At 43.7% G+C, this 19,248-nt stretch overlaps 1 long non-coding RNA gene across 2 annotated transcripts; it reads right to left on the reverse strand.

Annotated features, from left to right (window-relative positions):
- Nucleotides 1–1,806: 1,806 nt before the first annotated feature.
- On the reverse strand, nucleotides 1,807–12,258 carry LOC136013353 (uncharacterized). Of its 2 annotated transcripts, none has more exons than XR_010612236.1 (5): nucleotides 12,077–12,258; nucleotides 10,542–10,634; nucleotides 9,330–9,516; nucleotides 4,208–5,622; nucleotides 1,807–2,574 (listed from the first exon to the last, which is right to left on the reverse strand). It is a non-coding gene; the product is annotated as an uncharacterized LOC136013353 (long non-coding RNA). The 2 variants fall into 2 exon arrangements; XR_010612235.1 differs by having other exon boundaries at nucleotides 10,468–10,634.
- Nucleotides 12,259–19,248: the final 6,990 nt, after the last annotated feature.

Raw genomic sequence — 19,248 nt, forward strand, 5'->3', positions numbered from 1 at the left:
CTGAAATAGCTCTGCATCACTCAAAACATTCATGCAGGTGCTGGCAACTGACTGGGAGTGTTGGGATGGAGCTATGTCCCCTCCCCCAACACATCTAGTTTAAAGCTGCCTTGACCAGCCTGGCAAGTCTCCTACCAAAGCAGCTCTCCCCCTTAGACCAGCTTCATCAGCCTCCAGTAGACCTGACCTCCCAAATCAAGTCCCATGTTCTAAATAACCTTACTATGGCACCACTGTTCTAACCATTTATTAACCTGCCAAATCTGCCTGTCCTTTTCAAAGTCCTCCCCTTTGACCTGGAGGATCAATGGAAAAACTGAGCCCCAGAGCCCCTAACCACCTCTCCCAGGGCTCTATCGTCCTTCTTACTGATTCCCAGACTACTGCTGTCAGTATCGCTGGCACCCACATGGACCACAAGAAGTGGGTAATAGTCAGCAGGACTTAGAGCAGGCAGCCTCTCCGCAACATCCCTAATGTGAACCCCTGGTAGGCAACACACCTCCCTTGAGACTGGGTCAGGCTGACAGATGGGTGCCTCTGTGCCCTTCAGAGTAGAGCTATCTATTGCTATGACCCGCCACTTTTTCCTGGAGGCACCAGTAGCGATCCTCCTTACTGGTACATCAGCCGATTGTTAATTTGATGCTGTGTGGTTTTCCTCACTAGCTTCCTTCAGAACTGCAAAGTGGTTCTGGGTAGGGGTGTCAGATTTTGGAGGAAGCCCCTTGCTTTTAATTGTCCTCTTCCTCTTTTTTTTTTTTTTTTTTTTGTTATTGTCGTCATTGTTGTTGTTGTTGCTTTTTGTTACTAGCTCCCTGGGTTGCTGCCCTCCTCCTTTCCTGTATGCGCTATGGTGGACGCCTGTGGCCCCTGCACAGCTCGGGCCCGGAGCAAGCAGCCCAGCTCCCTCCCAGCTTCCCCGACACCTTCCAGCCACTGACAGCGCCCCGCGGCTCAGCCCCTGCTGCAGGAGGGCCTCCCCCAGGGCACCGAGCGCAGCCCTGCCCGTGGCGCGCCCTCCCCTCACGACCCCGGTGCAGGCGCTCTCTGCCCCCGAGCTCCGCGCTGCAGCCTCCCCTCCCATCGGCTCTGCCTGGGGCCGACGCTGCCGCAGCCGGGGCAGCCGGGGCAGAGCTCCCGGAGCGGGCCCAGGCCCTGAGCTGCGGCTCCTGGGCAGGGCTCGGGGCTCCCTCGGGGGCTCTCGGCTCCGAGCGGGGCTGCGGGGCGGGGGTTTCTCCCTCGCTCCGGGGTTGAGGGCTCCTCTCTGGAGCCGCTCACCTCCGCCAATGACCTCTTAGGCCACTGAGGAAGTACCATTTTGCCTTGTAAAGACAGGCAATCCCCAGCACAGGGTAGTCACAGTGACATGTCCGTACAAAGTTTAAGGCAGATTCTGAGTTATCCACTTGACAACTAAGGCTGTGTCTTGACTTGCCTAATGATCTGCTACCTGTGGTCCTGGTTGACTGACCATTCAGCTTGGCAGATGCTTGGGGCATTCCGAACAAGGACATAGGAGGCTGTGGTGGTGCTAGCGCAAGCCCAGACCTCACCTGTAGGTGAAGCTAGTCCACAGCCAGGGCACCAGAGCTGCAGGGTCCCATAGCCAGGGCATTAGAGCTGCAGGGTCCTGCAGAGCAGGGGTAGCCAGTGCTTCTCTGCAAGAAGCAAGTGAGGCCATGAGCTGCTTTTCCCTGCAGCACCATTGCAGAAAGAAATGCCTCGAGGAGCTAAATGAATTGCAGTGACTGATAGGGTGAAAGGATCTCAAAATCACACGGGATTTCAAGTTTCGGAATCGTATTTGTTATCTGTGAGAAACTCTGTCCTTCCTCCGTTAACAAGAGGTTTTAGGGAGGTTCAGTCATAGTCTTTAGTAATTGCAAGGAAACTTAACAGTTCTTATTTCATATTATCGTTCTTATCTCCTTAAATGGCAGTCAATGGCAGTAAGCAATATGGCTGTAATGTTCACATAAAATTGGCTGAGCCGTTTATTTTATAGACATCCTAAAGTCATTGAGAGCATCTTTGCTGTGCAAGGATTCGGAGTCAGTGTACAGACTGTACAGAGTACTTTCTGCTCTTTAGTAGCACACACATGTAGTCCCACATTTATTCTCTGGGACGGGCTGCAGCATTTTTCCTGCACAGCAATGCCTGGCAGTGCCCATGGTACAGAGGAGAAGCGCTATCCAAGCCCAGTGTTTGGATCATCTGTTCGCTGTTATCCAGACTGTTTGCCTTCAGCAAATGCTATATGCAGCAGCTTGAGGATGCGCACTGACACTGCAGGGGATCCCCAAGGTCTGCCAGGGAGGGCAGTCATCCTGTGGTCTATACAGGGTTTACTGTGACTTTTCAGGCAAAGCCAAATTGCATTACACTGACTCCTCATGGTGAATATGTATGGATGTGAAGGCAGGTCGGTGACAGACACTGGCCTTGCAAGCCAAATCCTGCAGCAGGTTGGCAGTCAGTAGTGGAAAGAGATGGGAGACAGGTACACCTGCAGATGCCAGACTGTCTCTGTCTTCTGGGGATGACCTGAAGATGGCCAGTTTGCAACAGCTGTGGGCAAACAAAAGGGAGAATCAAGCTGTTAGAAGCTGAGGGGCTCAGATTAAAATATCAAAACTGGGAGTGATGAGCCCCAGTGAGCTCATTAGACACCATGTGTTGTTTCGGCACTGTCAATCATTCCTTTCACATCTGTTGCACGGTCTGAACATCAAAGGGTGAGTGAAGGGAGTGTGAGCCAGGCATTGTCACCAGACTACTTTATATGAAATAACATATGTGCATCCCTTTTCCACTCTCTTCAACCTCCAGCATCTAAAAAACCCACTATCCAGAAAAGCACCACCCCCTACTGTTAACTATACATAGAAAATTCCAGTCCTTATCTGAAACATCTACCATACCTTTGATAACCAAATAACTATACTACAAAATATGCATGACCTCTAAGCTTGGGTATAAAGACTGCTGCACACAAGCAATGCTATGGAGTTATCTAAGGAACCGGGAATGTTTGAAGGGTAACTGCTATATCCAGCATCACCTCCCCAGGGTCATGCTACTGCTGGCCTCCTTTGCCAGTGCAAAATGGGATGCTGGGGCTGTAACATGAAATCCGAGTCATGACTGCATCACTCCTTTGTGGCTGCAAGTGGCTTTGCTGGCTGGACAGGACGTGGCAAAGCAGTATGGCCCCAGTCATGGTCCTCTGGTAAGGACAGAGGAGGGGTTTAAGCAGAGACATGCCAGAGCTGATTAGCAGAAAAGAGTATTTATAACGAGGGAAGAACTTGGCTGTTATTTATTCTCACATCCCCTCACTAGCACAGTGCCAGAGCTAGAATTGCTCAAATTAGTCTCACAGAAAAAATATGTGTTTCAACAAAAGGGGTTTTTTCCTCTCTCACACAGAATCAGAATCACAGAATCACAGAATCCCAAGGGCTGGAAGGGACCTCAAAGGATCATCTAGTCCAACCCCCCCACAAGAGCAGGGTAACCTACAGTACATCACACAGGAACTTGTCCAGGCGGGCCTTGAATATCTCCAGTGTAGGAGACTCCGCAACCCCCCTGGGCAACCTGTTCCAGTGCTCTGTCACTCTTACAGTAAAGAAGTTCTTCCTGATGTTAACGTGGAACTTCCTATGCTCCAGTTTACACCCATTGCCCCTTGTCCTATCACTGGATATCACTGAAAAAAGCCTAGCTCCATCATCCTGACACCTACCCTTTACATATTTGTAAACATTGATGAGGTCACCCCTCAGTCTCCTCTTCTCCAAGCTAAAGAGACCCAGCTCCCTCAGCCTCTCCTCATAAGGGAGATGTTCCACTCCCTTAATCATCTTTGTGGCTCTGCGCTGGACTCCTTCAAGCAATTCCCTGTCCTTCTTGAACAGAGGGGCCCAGAACTGGACGCAATATTCCAGATGCGGCCTCACCAAGGCTGAGTAGAGGGGGAGGAGAACCTCTCTTGACCTACTAACCACTCCCTTTCTAATGCACCCTAAGATGCCATTTGCCTTCTTGGCCACAAGAGCACATTGCTGGCTCATGGTCATCCTCCTATCCACCAGGACCCCCAGGTCCCTTTCCCCTTCGCTACTTTCCAGCAGGTCAACCCCCAACCTGTACTGGTACATGGGGTTGTTCTTCCCCAGATGCAAGACTCTACACTTACCCTTGTTGAATTTCATCAAGTTTCTCCCCGCCCAACTCTCCAGCCTGTCCAGGTCTCGCTGAATGGCAGCACAGTCCTCTGGTGTGTCAGCCACTCCTCCCAGTTTTGTGTCATCAGCAAACTTGCTGAGGGTGCACTCAGTTCCCTCATCCAGGTCATTGATGAAAATAGTAAACAGCACCGGTCCCAGCACCGACCCCTGAGGGACTCCACTAGTCACAGACCTCCAGCTAGATTCTGCGCCATTGACCACAACTCTCTGCCTTCTTCCTTTCAACCAGTTCTCGATCCACCTCACTACTTGATCGTCAAGCCCACACTTCTTTAGCTTATCTATGAGGATGCTGTGGGAGACAGTATCAAATGCCTTACTGAAATCAAGAAAAACTACATCCACCTTCTACTTTTGCTTGGTTCCTCTAATTAAATCATCACCTCGTGACCACAGAGGCTGTTGTTGGGCATAAATGTTGAAGTAAATTGAACATTATCTAATTTAACTGTTGACTCAAATAAATGCATGGAAGGAATATAACAGAAATTATGAGAGACAAGACAAAACATACTTGTAAATAGCTAGAACTGGATATTAAATGATGAATCAAACCTTCAAATTCTCCTTTTTGGCTTTGTCAGGCAATCTTTATATTAACATTTAAGAAAAGAGGAGCTGTTCTTCAAACCCAAATGCCCTGGAGTCAGTTATATTTTGGTACCTTTTTATCAGTATTTTAGGCAACTAAGTGCTGAAACCCATTCTGTGGTTTGCTCAAGGTGAGATGTGATACAGACTTTTAACTGTCACCACCCTATGCCCTATTTTCTCTTGATTAAGTTTCTGAGTCCAGCTTGGTTTACTTTCTGAAGCCATCCATCCCAGCAGTGGTGTTGTTATGTTTCAGCTGATTGGTACTCCTGGAAACCAGAGGAAAACACTAGACCTTTGCTGGTACTTTTTGCTTGTAAGAAAAGCCTTATAATGGCCAGAATAAAAGAGCCCATGACTTTGCAAACTTTTTCTGCTCCCAGATTCAGTGGGTCTGTTAAGCACTTTAAGCAGTTAGCTGATTCAAGCTTTATATGAATCATCAAACTGAAGAACTCTCTGCTTTCTCGGAGATGTCCACGTTGACTTTCTTTACACCTCACTTTGCCCTCTGAGGTTGGAGAACTCTTACCAGACGTGAGATCCTAACCCTGGCTGTCTCCTGGTGGCCTTTATTGGAGGTTTTGAAAGTGACTGTCACAGTGCTCATGGCAATAATGGGAAGTTGAAGTTTGCTGATATCCATGGCACACCACAGTCTGTGCTGAGCTTTCAGCTGAGCCTCAGTTGAGACCTCTATACCAAGTCCTTGCAGATCTACCATAAAGCCCTGAAATTCAGGCAGACTGCGTAGCTTTCAGCCATATTTCTGTGAAAGAGACAAGGAATAAAAAGGGAGAGGTTACTGTCTCATAGGAACAGTGCAATGCTCTGCTGCTCTGTGTATCTAACCTCAGTTCTTAGGACCTGATGTGAGAAAAGAGATGCCCCTGAACTCCCTTCTGTGGGTGAGTGGTTTTTCGTGCCTGGTCCTTAATGTTTAAAGGCAGGATTTCTTACTCAATTTGTCTGAAACAGGATTAAACTCTCTAGGAAACACAGTTCCACTTAGAAAGGAATTTTTTCTCTGACTTGGACTATAAATATTTTTGAGAAATCCAAGTGCCATTAATGGTGTGCCTTACTTTATTGGACTCTTCAGTTATTAAAATACCAGGACTTTGGAAAAAGAAAAAAACATATATATCCAGGGTAAAAGCAACTGACAGGTTTCTAAGGTCCTGTTATAGCTAACAGGTATTGAGACAGATACACTTACAAAAGTGCAGCAGGCTGTATTGGAATGTAGCAGCTCTGTTAAGTTTGCTGTTTTACACATATACAAATAAGATAGTTGGAAATCCAAATAGTAAGTTTATTCCTTTTATTTTACAAGCAAGGGGTCACAATCTTTACTTATGGTTCAAAAGAGAGAGGACAGGTAATGACTAGTATGCAAACTACGTGAGTAAGCGGGCTAATGCACTGAAAATGGTTCTTGGTGTTTCTATGGTATCAAGGAGCTGCTTTATGTACATCAGGGTACGAAAGATCGGCGTTCACTAATGAGAACAAGTAATCTCGTTTGGCCTGCATCAAGAATGCATATTTCAAAATGCTTTGGTTTGTCTTTTTTTTTTCTGTTGTTTTTTTTTTTTGTTTGTTTGTTTTGTTTTTTTTTTTTTTAATAGACCTTTTGGGAGCCCTCTAGGAATCAAAAACATGTATGAAAACACAAAGGCTATATATTATTTGTCTGAGTCAGAGTTAATACTTCCTTTAGATGCTAAGTTACAGTATATTCCACGAAAATGAAATATTAAAACCAGTTAATCACATTGCCAAGAAATTCATATACATTAAACTGATCTTTTTTGTAGGAAGAGTTAAAGAGCAAGTGCTGAGTTGAGTTGCTTTCATTTGGAGGCACAATTGCTATTCCAAGCTCTACATGGATCTGAAGACTTCATAATTTTCCATTCTTTTGAGGCTTTCCAAACACAAAATCTAACAGAGGTTAGTACTGATGTTGTGTAGTGCTGACAATCACTGTATAAAAAAGAGGATTGATCTTGGAACCAGCAGTAAGTGGTGTGCCAGGATTAGTCTCCTCTAGTTCTCTACCTTAAGCACTAGACTTTGTCTTGTTGGGTCTCCAAAATGAGGGATACTCAGAGGAGAGGTAGAAGGTACTCTCACCTTAAAGCATCAATCCCCAGCTGTATAACAGATGGGGATCAAACCCCCTGTTTGAGTGGAGGAAGGTCTGGAATCTGCTATCTTGGGTAAGCATGTATTCTTGCTGCAGCTGTGAAAAGTGAGGTGGTAAAATCACCAAAGCAGTTGACAGTAAATGCAGTGCAGTCTGAGTGCAGTCTGAATGAGCTAAGCATGCTCTCAGCATTGGCAGGAAAATTAACATCCTCCTTGTACTTGAGTTTTCTGTATGCCAAATGATTTTACACAAATGCAAATTCCCAGGTAGTTCCTGTAGGAGCTCTATTCCGCAAACATCTCTTTTCAGCATTGCAGCCTTCCACCATTCCCTGAGAGCCTGGTAGCTGGAGAGGAGCAAAGACCTCTCCTAGACCCTTTACAGGGCTTGGAGAGCAACTGTGTTTCACCACTGCCTGCAAAATGGTAAAAATTTAGTAATCAGGCAACCTGGATCACTCTGAAGTCAGACATCACGGTAGGCGCCCAAAGGCACCTAAGTCCCTCAGCTGACTGCTCAAATACAGCTCTCAGCTCTCACGTCAAGGGTAACTTGCTGGAGCCAAATAAGTATTCCGAACACAGAGTTCTGATGCTCCTTGTAGAAAAGGGATCAGAGTGATCTCATGTGAAGCTGCACATGGGTCTCTTAATTATTAAATTGAAGATCTTCCTAACTCTTGTTTTGATCCCTTTAGAGTATTGGCAAATACATTATTGACACTTTAGCAAGGTTGTTGCATGGTGTTTAGAAATTGTACCATTCCTCATCCTTGGAATAATATTTTAAAATGTAGTTCTTTTCTACAGACTGTAACTCTAGGGAAAACACATCAGAAGATGAAATGCAGCAGAAGATGCTCAGGGGAATTAAGACATCATACTGTACACTTTGCTGAAATGACAGTAAAGAATTCTCTCTATTTAAAGAGATCTCATAATTAATACTTAATTGAATAATTGAATAAACACTAAATTAATTCTTAGTGGGATTTTTCAGAGGTGCTGGATATTGACTTAACTCCACTTTCATTTATACAGACGGAGAACAATCAGTAACTTCAGTGAGAACAGCCCTGGCCAGCACTGCAAAGGTTCCTGCCTGAGGGTGATGGAGGAGGCAAGGAGGGAAAAGAGGGGAAAGCACTCAGTTCTGCAAGGCACCTGCTCAGAACAGTGGCAGTCTTCAGCATCAGATGTTCACAAGTCAGCTGCCCTTAACTGAGGAAAATTCAGTCATGCTCATTTAAGTTTTCTTCATCCCTCCTGCCTGTCCTGCTCCTCTTCACTCACCCTGCACCTCTAACATGTGGAATCAATTGTGCTGCTGGGATCCCACTGCTAATGTCAGACACATCTTCACTTTGTCACATACAGGGCTTGTCCAAACATTCCCAGTAGCTGGGAATGGGATGATGGAATGAGAAACCTGTGACTTGCTGCAGCAAGACTGTGCAGACTTAAAACCAATTCTAATTTTGTATGAGCTAGATATGTTCAAATATTACCACTCCAGGGACTACAGTTACTACTGCCTCACATATTTCAGTCCCTTTGAAGTGCAAGAGAGTCGCTATACTGGGAGAACCCACTCCTGTGCTTCCTAATTTCTCCCATGTTGTTTCTTTGTTTGTATTTGCTGTTGCCTTTAAGGCCTTGGGCAATGAGGATCCAGTTCCACATCTCTTCCTTTGTACTCTCAAATTTTGAAACAACCTCATGGGGGAAATTTATGCATCAGCATCCTCTATAACTGAAGACTTCTTTCCTCTCTTGCATCTAGTTTCAAAGTTTGAATAATGTACTAATTCTGACTTTTCTTCTGCAAGCACTATAAACTCCAGAAATTCAGGCTATTCTGTGACCTGGTGTTGGAAACCCACTATTGATTACTTTGTGGTTTTTTTTCCTTTAAACTGTAACAATAGATACAGGTACAAGCGTATGTGTATGTGCACACATACACACACACCCTCAGAGACAGAAAGACGCGGAAGGTAAGACTGTGTTTACTTAGGGGTGGAAAAGGCTATCGTTTCTAGCTTTGACTTGGATGATTGATTTTCCCACAGCTTTGTGAGAAATGATTTGTATTACAGTCTTTCAATGATTTATAAAAGAGAAGCATGCAAATATGCACACAAATCTACTCTTATATATTCCTAAATATATTTTTATACATTTAAACCCCAATAATGCCATTTCTGCAAAATAACTGGATGAATGACACAGTAAAATAAAAGGTAATAAATAAAAAATTATGCTAAGTCAGCAGCACACCTGGCTGCAGGGGAAACAAAGGGCATTACTGACTGCTCCTACATTTTGCTCAGTAAGCTACGGCTTTTCCTGGAGGTGGAGCTCAGCATAAGCCTCAGTCATGATTAAATCCCTGTGGATCCCTTCTTCCTTCCTGGAAGAGAGCTGGAGCTGAGCGTTTAGGTGGAGCTCACTTCCCACTGTTCCTGGATCAGCAGCTCCTTTTGCATACAGCTGACCTGGCCCAGCCCTGCAAGAGAGAGCCAGGAAAGCAGTTAGTCTCCTGATTTTCACAGCTCCTGTTAATAACCAAATTTCTTTCAAAAGCTATTTGAATATTACTTTTGTCCTGCATGCAGTGTCGATTAGTGCATATAAGGGACATAAGGCTGCTAGTGGATCCACCTTGGTTAGACTACATTGTCAGGGCTGGCGGTTTTGTGGGCACCTGGCTACCACTGCAGGATGAGTATTGTACAAGAGACTCTTTATATAGGTCCACGCAGTCAGGGAAGCTCCCTTCATATCTACATCATGTCCCAGTCTAAATGGTCCCATGGACCTTCAGCTCCAGAATGAGACATAGTGTGGCCCAGAAGCACAGGACAGTGGAAGCATCGGGCACGTTTTGCTGCACGGCTGCAAAAGGCTGTGCTGAGCTGTGGGATGGGGAGGGCAGTGTGGAGGCTGTATGACTGGGAGGAGGGCCATTGCACAAGCAGCATGAAGAAGCAGGCTTCTGTGCAAGTTTAGTGCTCAGCAAGGGAAATTTGGCAGGCTTGCATCAACTGTGAAGTGAGTGGTTCCCAGTTCTTCCCATCCCTTCTGTGAGATCTGGCAAGCTGGAGAGTAGGCAGAAATAAGTGGAAGAAAGCTTCATGCTAGTAGCAAATCCTAAATCAGTGGACTGCAATTAAGTCACATGTGAGGACTTGCAATTTTGTTTAACAAAGCCAGGCTTGTAAAAACTGTTTATATCACACTGTAAAAGTCATACCAGGCATCACAAGCAGGTCATGTCTTAGCCCAGGAGGATGAAGAAAGTGAGCGGGTAGCTCTAGACAGCAGAAGAATGTTCCTTACTTGTGAAACATGAAAAAGCAGAATCAATGTATTCCACTTTTCTTATTATGCATGAAGCTGCCAGCAATATCACACCACATTCACAGAAGAGTCTGACATCATCCTAAATCTTACCCACCATATTTTTACACTATCAAGCCTCCTGGAATGAACAGGTATTTAGATGATAAACTTTTACAAAAGCAGCTTTACACTGAGGCTGTCCTGTTGCCAGCTGTGGGATGGTGAGGATCTTGCCTGGATACCAAAGAGGGATCAGGAGATGCCAAATACCCTGTTGAAACCCTGGAAGTGAATGGAAAGGTTAGAATTATAACAACTGCCCAGGCTTGCTGCCCCAGGGCTGAACTAAAAAATTGAGTGATTAGAACACACCTAGGCTGTGGGCTCAGTGTGCAGACAGCTTCTCCTGACTCTGCTACCAGAGTGGTGATGTGCGTTAATAACAGGGTTGCTCTGATTCTTTTGTCATTTCATGACATTTTGTGAAATACCATGACTATGAGCTCTTGCTCCTTCTTGTACTTAACGTAAGTTGACATGAAGTTTGGTCAGGGATGAACAAGGCTGATATTGCCAGTCTACAGCTTCGGACAGCAGAATCTGTCTTACAGCATCTGAGTTTATGAAGCTGGGGCAACTAAAAGGGAGGCAAAGTTCAGATATTCATTTAGCAGCCAAAGCCTTTGAAGAGCAGATTTTGTGATACAGCTTGAGCTTTGTGCCTTAATGATATTTAAGTCTTTACAGCTGAGAATCAGTAACAGGTAGAAGAGGAGATGTATACCGATGCCTCTAAGGAAGAACTGTCAGCAGCTATGCTATAGACAATGAAAAGTCCAGAAGTTTTGAGAAGAGGCATTTTGAAAGAAAAGAAAAGAAAAACCAAATCTAAGCCTAAATCCAAACCAGACAAGCTTTGTAATTCTGCAGCAGGCAGAGCTACCCTTCTTTCTTACTTTAGTGCCTGCTTATTTTTATTGGATTCTCAGAAATTCCTGGTCTTCTTCTCTACTTGTAAAAGAAAAGAACAAAAATTCTGAAGATTGTGAATATCTGTAAAATATCTAATGGTTCAGTGAGCTGTTTTCCAGACAAAACTTCAACAGCTGAAACTACATCTGTACTAAAAATCCTTCCCCATTTTGTGATCTGTCACACCAGTATCCAAACCTCCCTCTCATGCATTTGATAAGAAGTTTTGATAGGAAATCGAGTTATAAGGGAAACCAAATTTTAAGTGCTGCTGGTTCGTGCTTTTCATTCTGTTATTACTTCATTTTCCTTCCTAGTCCCCTGTTTTTTTTCACATGATAAAGCCCAACTACTAGAAATGCAAGCAATATGAGCAATTGAAGATGATCTCATAGGTCAGGGTTAGGAAGACGCACCATCTCTTCACACAACAGACCACTACCCATTACAGTAAGTAGTTCTGAGATCAGCAATAACAAATTCCAGTGCTGTAGCATTACTCCTATTTGTAGGGTAAATACCCTTCTCACTGGTTTTCTTCCACACTCTAAAAATGCGTACCAAACATGACTGAATATAGTGAATACAACGTATCATCCTGTGTGTTATACAGAACTTAGCAGGCGGGGTTTGGCTCACAGATCAAGGCATGCAGAACAAGCCTATGTTTAACTTCCTGATGCAGTCAGTGGAGATCCAGTCAAGACGACTGGGTCTAGAATCAACTCACCTGACTCAATATTAATACATACCTCTGGGTGAAGCTGAGTAGCCATCTAGAGTGAACTGTCTGTCCTGACTAGATACCTGTGGAATATAACAGCAGGTTAGACACCTATTGCATAGGTAGACATATCCTCTCTGGTGTTGATCTGCAAGCTGAATCAACCTGCTATTTCTTTCCTCAAAAAAAGAGAGCAAGTCCATTACTATAATTTATTACTTTTACTATCATTCTTACCACAGAACATCACACTTACATATAAATACACTGTACACACACAAAAAAAAGGACAGTTTTAATTCAGAGAACCCAGATCAAGGTACAGCAGCTGTAGAGTTTAATAGGAGTCACAGGGATGCTCACTCTTACCATAGTCTCTCTAGTGATATCCTCACAAATAAAGTGAGAAAGCACGGTCTCTTCTGAGAGGTGAGCGAGCGACTACTCTCAGAGAGTAGCTACTAGTGAATACTGTCAAAATGGAAGATTACATCAGTTGGGACCCTTTATATTTTCACTGATTAATGAGATGATGGAATAGACAGAATTTTACTGTATTTTCACGTGGCATTAAGTAGGAGGGACTGCAAATACAAATTAGTATTCAAAGCAATCCTGACAAAGTGAAGGTACTGCCCCAAGTAAACAGAAGACAGATCTGAAAGATGCAGCAGACAGGAAAGAATAATCAGCTGTGCAAATACAAACCCTCACCAGGAGAAGATACAGGGGTTATGGTGGGTCACAGCAGAGCATAAGTCAATAACAGCATGTTGTTATAAGAAAGCTAAACACAATAACTGGTGGCATCATGAGGTACCCAAAGCAATCCTTCCACTTTATTCAGTGTTAGTGAAGCTTCAACTGCAATAGTGTCATCAGGTTTGAGCTCAAGAAAGAAGTTCCTTAACTAGAGAAAGTATAGAGGTGACAAATTTTGATAAATCAGAGGGCATGAAATCACAGCCTTTAAGAAAGAATTGAAGGAGTGGGTTGTATAACCTGAAGAAGGCTGAGAAAAAATTGGCTGCAAATATTAAAACATGCACAAAGCAGCTGCAGGGATTAAATTCATTGTATCCATAATGAAAAAAACATTCTTACATAAAAGACAATGAATGACTGGATATAATTCCAGTAGGTGGCTGTTAAGACATATCTTTAGGTGCCTTTAAGAACAGTTTAGAGAAATGTTTAGGTTTAGGTATAGTCAATCCTACCTCAGATGGTGCAGTGAATTAGATTATCTCTTCAGGTCTCTTTCTGTGCCCCTGTGTGTAACAATGCATCATGACCATTTTGTGAGAATATCTTTATCCTGGATAAGTTCATGATGCATGACCCCTAAGGAGAAGGTTAAAAAAATGTGCCACTAAGCTAAGCAGAGGAGGTCAAGGCATGTGTCCTCATTGCAGCGGCTGCCACAGAAAAATTACTTCAAAGTAATTCTCTGATTGGGAAGCAGAAAAGGAGAGTCACTTGCAAGCTGCTGTTGAAACTGAGCTAAAAAGACAGCAGAGCTGCAACGTTTAGAAAAAGTAAATATACCATGAATTTGTTTCACATAACGGGGCAGCCTGCACAGGCCTGGCAGCACATGGCTTGTTAAAGTGTAGGCTAAGGTAACCTATTTGGCCTGAGTTTTCTTTGGCAAGAGGAAATCTCGCTTTAGCGTGCAGCTGTGAGCTTGAGCTCCCGGCACCCACTGCAAATGCCTGTAGATCTGGGGTAGATTTAACATCGACAAGTCTTGAACATACCTCTGTGCATCTGTTTTTACCCCTTTTCCACCAACTTTTTCTCTCTGTGAGTGACCTGATTCTTTTCGTCCTGGTTTTCATTTTCTACTACTGTTCTTGCTTATACTCTGCACTTTCCAAAGACCTTAAAACTCTTATCATGTAGCCAGGAGGCTTAGAAATCTCTTGAGGCTTGAAGTCAGGTCCTTGACACAGCCAGTATCAACATTAATCCTTCCTTACTATAATGCTTCAGCAATAAACAGATATGCCAGTGGTCTAAATTACAGTATCAAGCCCGTAAGAAATAAGATATGTTGGTTTTGAACAAAGGAATGGAAGGGTTTAAGCTTTATAGTTGTGAAAGTCTATTGGAAAGGGGATGGGCAAAAGGTGGGGAAAAAAGTGTTTTGGAATCTCAGAAAACAGCCCAGGAGAAAGTATTTGAGGGTAGAAGGTAGTGGTAAGGCTTAGGAATATGAGTTCTAACTGCAATTCAAAAAAAAAGATGCAAGTGCTGGTTCCACAGAGCTACACTGTCTGTAAGAGCAGCCATCTCCTGGAGCCTCTGCTAAAGGCAAAGAGCAAAGGTGAAGTTGTGTGAGGAACCTCGGTCTTTCTCTGAGTGAGCTTTGCCATGTGTGCGCTTCTGCTAAAGCACTACAGCTCTGAGATACCAAGTCAGGAGGCTCCTAGGCAGGTTCGCAGACTGTTTGTAACACAGTATCGCCTTTTACTAAACCCAGTTTTCCACTAGAACTGATCAAAGCAAGTACTTTCACTTTTAAAAAGACCAGATTATGCTTTTCTCCTGTTTTCCACCTCCCCACCATACAACCCTAGCTAAAGAGGGAGTTATGTGTGTACCCCCTGCTTTTCTACCTACTTATGGGTACTCTGGAAACAGCTGACTTTCAACTGAAGCAACATTAAAATGCCTTCTCCTGTATTCACAGACAAGCTAGTGGGGAAAAAAGAAAGACCACAGAAACCACCAGGAAGGAGCAAGGCCCAATTCCTCATCCTTTGGATTCAGCAGAGCACCTCATCATACAACATAAAGATGTGTCACACCATACTTTTTCTGGTTTTAAGGTTTGTGACGTTTCTTTTCTCTGTCTGCATGGACAGATAGCAGCAAGAGCCTGCTGGACATTGGCTCCTCTGCTACCTTCCAACATGTGAGGCAAGGAGCAGATCCATGTTGCATGAGGCTTGTGATACAAATTGTTCATCTTATGATATTCCTCTTGAGTACTTATTTGTTACAGATATTTACAATAATTCCTCTTGTAGAGCACTAATAATGTTGAAACACAACAAAAATTCTTACCGTCTACTATTAATATTACTGCAGGATAAGATGGGACTAATACTAACTGCAGAATATATGCAGTGATGGCTTGCCTTTGAAATGAACTATATGATGCTGCATGTGGAATATATGACTTTTAAGCTATAGCTTATATCTAGAAGTGCTATAAGTATTTCTTCACAGCAAGATATTCAAGACCTATACTATTTCTAGTTGATAGAACTGAGATATGTATTTCATATCAGCCAAAGGCAGACTTACAGTTATGAAGAGAAAGGCTTTTTTTTTTTTTTTTTTTAAGCATCTTTAATAATTATCATGGAATGGTAGAATCACAGAATGGTTTGGGTTGGAAAGGACCTCAAGATCATCTAGTTCCAACCCCCCTGCCATGGGCAGGGACACCTCACACTAAACCATATTGCCCAAAACTCCATTCAGCCTGACTTTGAACATTGCCAAGAATGGAGCATTCACAACTTCTCCAGGCAACCTGTTCAGTGCTTCACCACCCTCACAGTAAGGAACTTCTTCCTTATATCTAACCTGATCTTCGCCTGTTTAAGTTTGAACCCATAACCCCTTGTCGTATCAGTACAGTCCCTGATGAAAAGTCCCTCTCCAGTATCCTTGTAGGTCCCCTTCAGAAACTGGAAGGCTGCTATGAGGTCTCCACGCAGCCTTCTCTTCTCCAGGCTGAACAGCCCCAGCTTTCTCAACCTATCTTCATACGGGAGGTGCTCCAGTCCCCTGATCATCCTCATGGCCCTCCTCTGGACTTGTTCCATCAGCTCCATATCCTTCTTACGCTGAAGGCACCAGAACTGCACACAATACTCCAAGTAGGGTCTCAGGAGAGCAGTGTAGAGGGTCAGGATCACCTCCTTCGACCTGCTGGTCACGCTCCTTTTGATGCAGCCCAGGGTATGGTTGGCTTTCTGGGCTGCAAGTGCACACTGAAGCTGGCTCATGCTCAGTTTCTCTTCAACCAACACCCCCAAGTCCTTCTCTGCAGGGTCGCTCTGAATCTCTTCTTTGCCCAACCTGTAGCTGTTCCCTGACCCAGGTGTAGGACCTTGCCCTTGTCTTGGTTGAACTTTATAAGGTTGGCATCAGGCCGCCTCACAGGTGTGTCAAGGTCCCTCTGGATGCCTCCAGCGTATCAACCAAACCACACAGCTTGGTGACATTGGCAAACTTGCTGAGGGCTCACTCAATCTCACTGTCCATGTCACCAACAAAGATCTTGAACAAGACCGGTCCCAACACCAATCCCTGAGGGACACCACTCATTACTGGTCTCCAGTTGGACATTGAGTTGTTAATCACAACTCTCTGCATGTGGCCATCCAGCCAGTTCATTATCCATCGAGTGGTTGATCCATCAAATTTATGTCTTTGCAATTTAGAGACAAGGATGTGTGGGACAGTGTTGAACGCTGTGCACAAGTCCAGGTAGACTATGTCAACTGCTTTGCCTCTATGAATCAGTTCTGTAGCTCCACCATAGAAGGCCACCAAATTGGTCAGGCATGATTTGCCCTTTGGGAAGCCATGCTGGCAGTCACCAACCACCTTGTTGTTTTTCATATGCCTTAGTATGGTTTCCAGGAGAACCTGCTCTGTGATCCTGCTAGGCACAGAAATGAAACTGACTGGTCTGTACTTCCCTTGGTCTATAAAGAATGGGTTGCCCAGGGAGGTTGTGAGTGCTCCATCCATGTCAGTGTTCAAGGCCAGGTTGGATGAAGCCTTGGGTGGGATGGTTTAGTGTGAGGTGTCCCTGCCTATGGCAGGGGGGTTGGAACTGGATGATCTTGAGGTCCTTTCCAACCCTAACTATTCTATGATTCTATGATTCTATAAAACAATTCCTCTCAGAAAAAATATTATTTCATACTTGGGAATTAAAGACATCATTTAAATTTGATATTGTATCATTAAGCTGTCCCCAAACATTAATATTCATTTATATTTATCTTCACTCCTCCATGGTACCCAGAAGTTACGGAGTCTGGCATTCTTTGCTTAGTGAATTCCAGATTTTCATCCTTCAGATCCATGTCACTTCTCAGAATTTCTGTAGGAAACCATGCACCTTCAGCACAGTTTTAACTTGGAATACTATGAAGGTGATGATAGCTGCATGATCATCTGCAGATCACTTGCCACAGTCTTACAGAACACTATGATTTCAAGACAAACAGTTCCTCAGGACTCATTTACAGGGTACAAAGAATAATTTCCTTTAAAATTTGGAATAATATTATTTGGTGGCTAATAAGTAACACCATTGTCTCTGTAACAGGCCCTTGTTCAGGATGCATTTTACAGGCAGTCAATGATGAAGACCAGCAGGCTATGAAGGTTGGAAACTGAAAGAAATTACACAGTTACTGCCCGTGACATCATATTATCTAACCTCAGTCATCTGGGGAACGATGAATGCACAGTATCATCTAAATATACAAATCTCAGAGCCAGGTTACTATGTTCCCAAGTTTAAAAAAGTCCTCAAATCTAACAGTGAGTGCCCTAGCCACATAAGACTTACTGTATATCTGCAAAATTATGCACAGAGGAACTGTGCGTGAGTCTGCAGAATCCTTGTGCTTACCTTTATTAGAGTGTGTCCTATTCACAGATGCCATACCTGTTTCAGTGGTCGGTTACTGGTCAACACTCATCTGGAGCTCAGGACATGTAGCATAGGCTGTTTTCATGAATATTTTTCAGAGGGGAGTGAAAACAAATTACTGCTATTCCTAATGAAGACATGAGTTGACATCAAACAGCTGTCACAACATTACTACATGTCTGGATCAATTAAATGTCAGTGCATGCACTTTTCTACAGTACCTGTGCATATACTTGTGCTACCTTAAACTCCTGTCATCATAAAGTCCTTCATCTAAGCTTTATTTGCACTTCCTCGTGTACAGTTTATTGCCAAAATCTTGTACATCTGCAGCTTCTTTTTCAAGCATCGCAAACCGCTGTGAAAGTAGGTTCAGCAACACTGCCATGTCACAAGATGAGAAGGAGATATGAAATTTCACAATACAGTTTAGAAGGCATGAACACTGTTTACTTTAAAAGGCTTATGCAAAGGAAAACATGACATGAAAAATTGCAAGAATGATATTGGGAAAGATAAATCAAACTTTTCGACAAAGCAAAATTCCCTGGAAAGAGTCCATGACTCATATCCTTTCATATTCAGAGAAGCTAGAGAGACTGTTCAAGTGAACACCACCACTGCTTATTTTTCTGGGTTCCTCTACATCTTCTTAGGCCAAAGTCTCATTATTTCCTCACACGGATTGGCAATGTGTTCAGTATCAGCACTGCCTGAAATAGTGTGAATGCAGCCTCTGTCCTGGCTTCAGAGGGTCTCTCTGGCCCTCCATCAACATTGAGCTCATGTGTAACCTGCAAGTTTATCTCTGACCTTTTGAACAACCTGAGTAAACACAGACACTACTGGCCAGCCCAGCTCTGCAACACAGTTTTGCGGTAGCACTGAACCTAGAAGACAGTTTTATGCATAGTGATCTCCTAGGGGTGGAAAATGCTGCTGGCTTTCTCTGGGAGACAGCTCAAGAGCAGAACAGAGGGGTCTGAGAGTTTGACTCTCAGGTATATAATTTAGTGGCTACTGGCCAGCTTTTGCAAGATCTCCCACCCCTCACCATGGGACCAAGTCTATGGAGCCCAGACCCCAGCAGTTGTGCAATGAAGTGCTAATCCATGCTGTGCAACACGTTCTTCAGAGTAAAACCTATTCCTGTTTCTCAAGAGAGTGAGATTTTAACACAGTAAAAGCCAGTATTCATGGGGATATGGCTACTAAGTGCTGGTTTAAAAGAAACAGATACGTCAGAGAATCTCACTTCAGAATACATTCCCTCATTAAGCAAGCCACAGGGTTATATGATGTTTACAATCCTATCATCTCCCATGAAAATGTCAGGATTTTTTTTCAGGAATACCACATATATTTGCTAATTAATCATAGTATGTTTACTTTGCTTATCTCTACTGTTTCTATTGGTCAGTTAATCCCAAACAAAATACCTAATGAACTCAGGGTATTTCAAATCACTAGCCAATATTCAAAAGGCCATTTCTTTCTGGTATCATCTA

This window comes from Lathamus discolor, chromosome 4, assembly GCF_037157495.1.
Source record: "Lathamus discolor isolate bLatDis1 chromosome 4, bLatDis1.hap1, whole genome shotgun sequence".
NCBI classification, from domain to species: domain Eukaryota; kingdom Metazoa; phylum Chordata; class Aves; order Psittaciformes; family Psittacidae; genus Lathamus; species Lathamus discolor.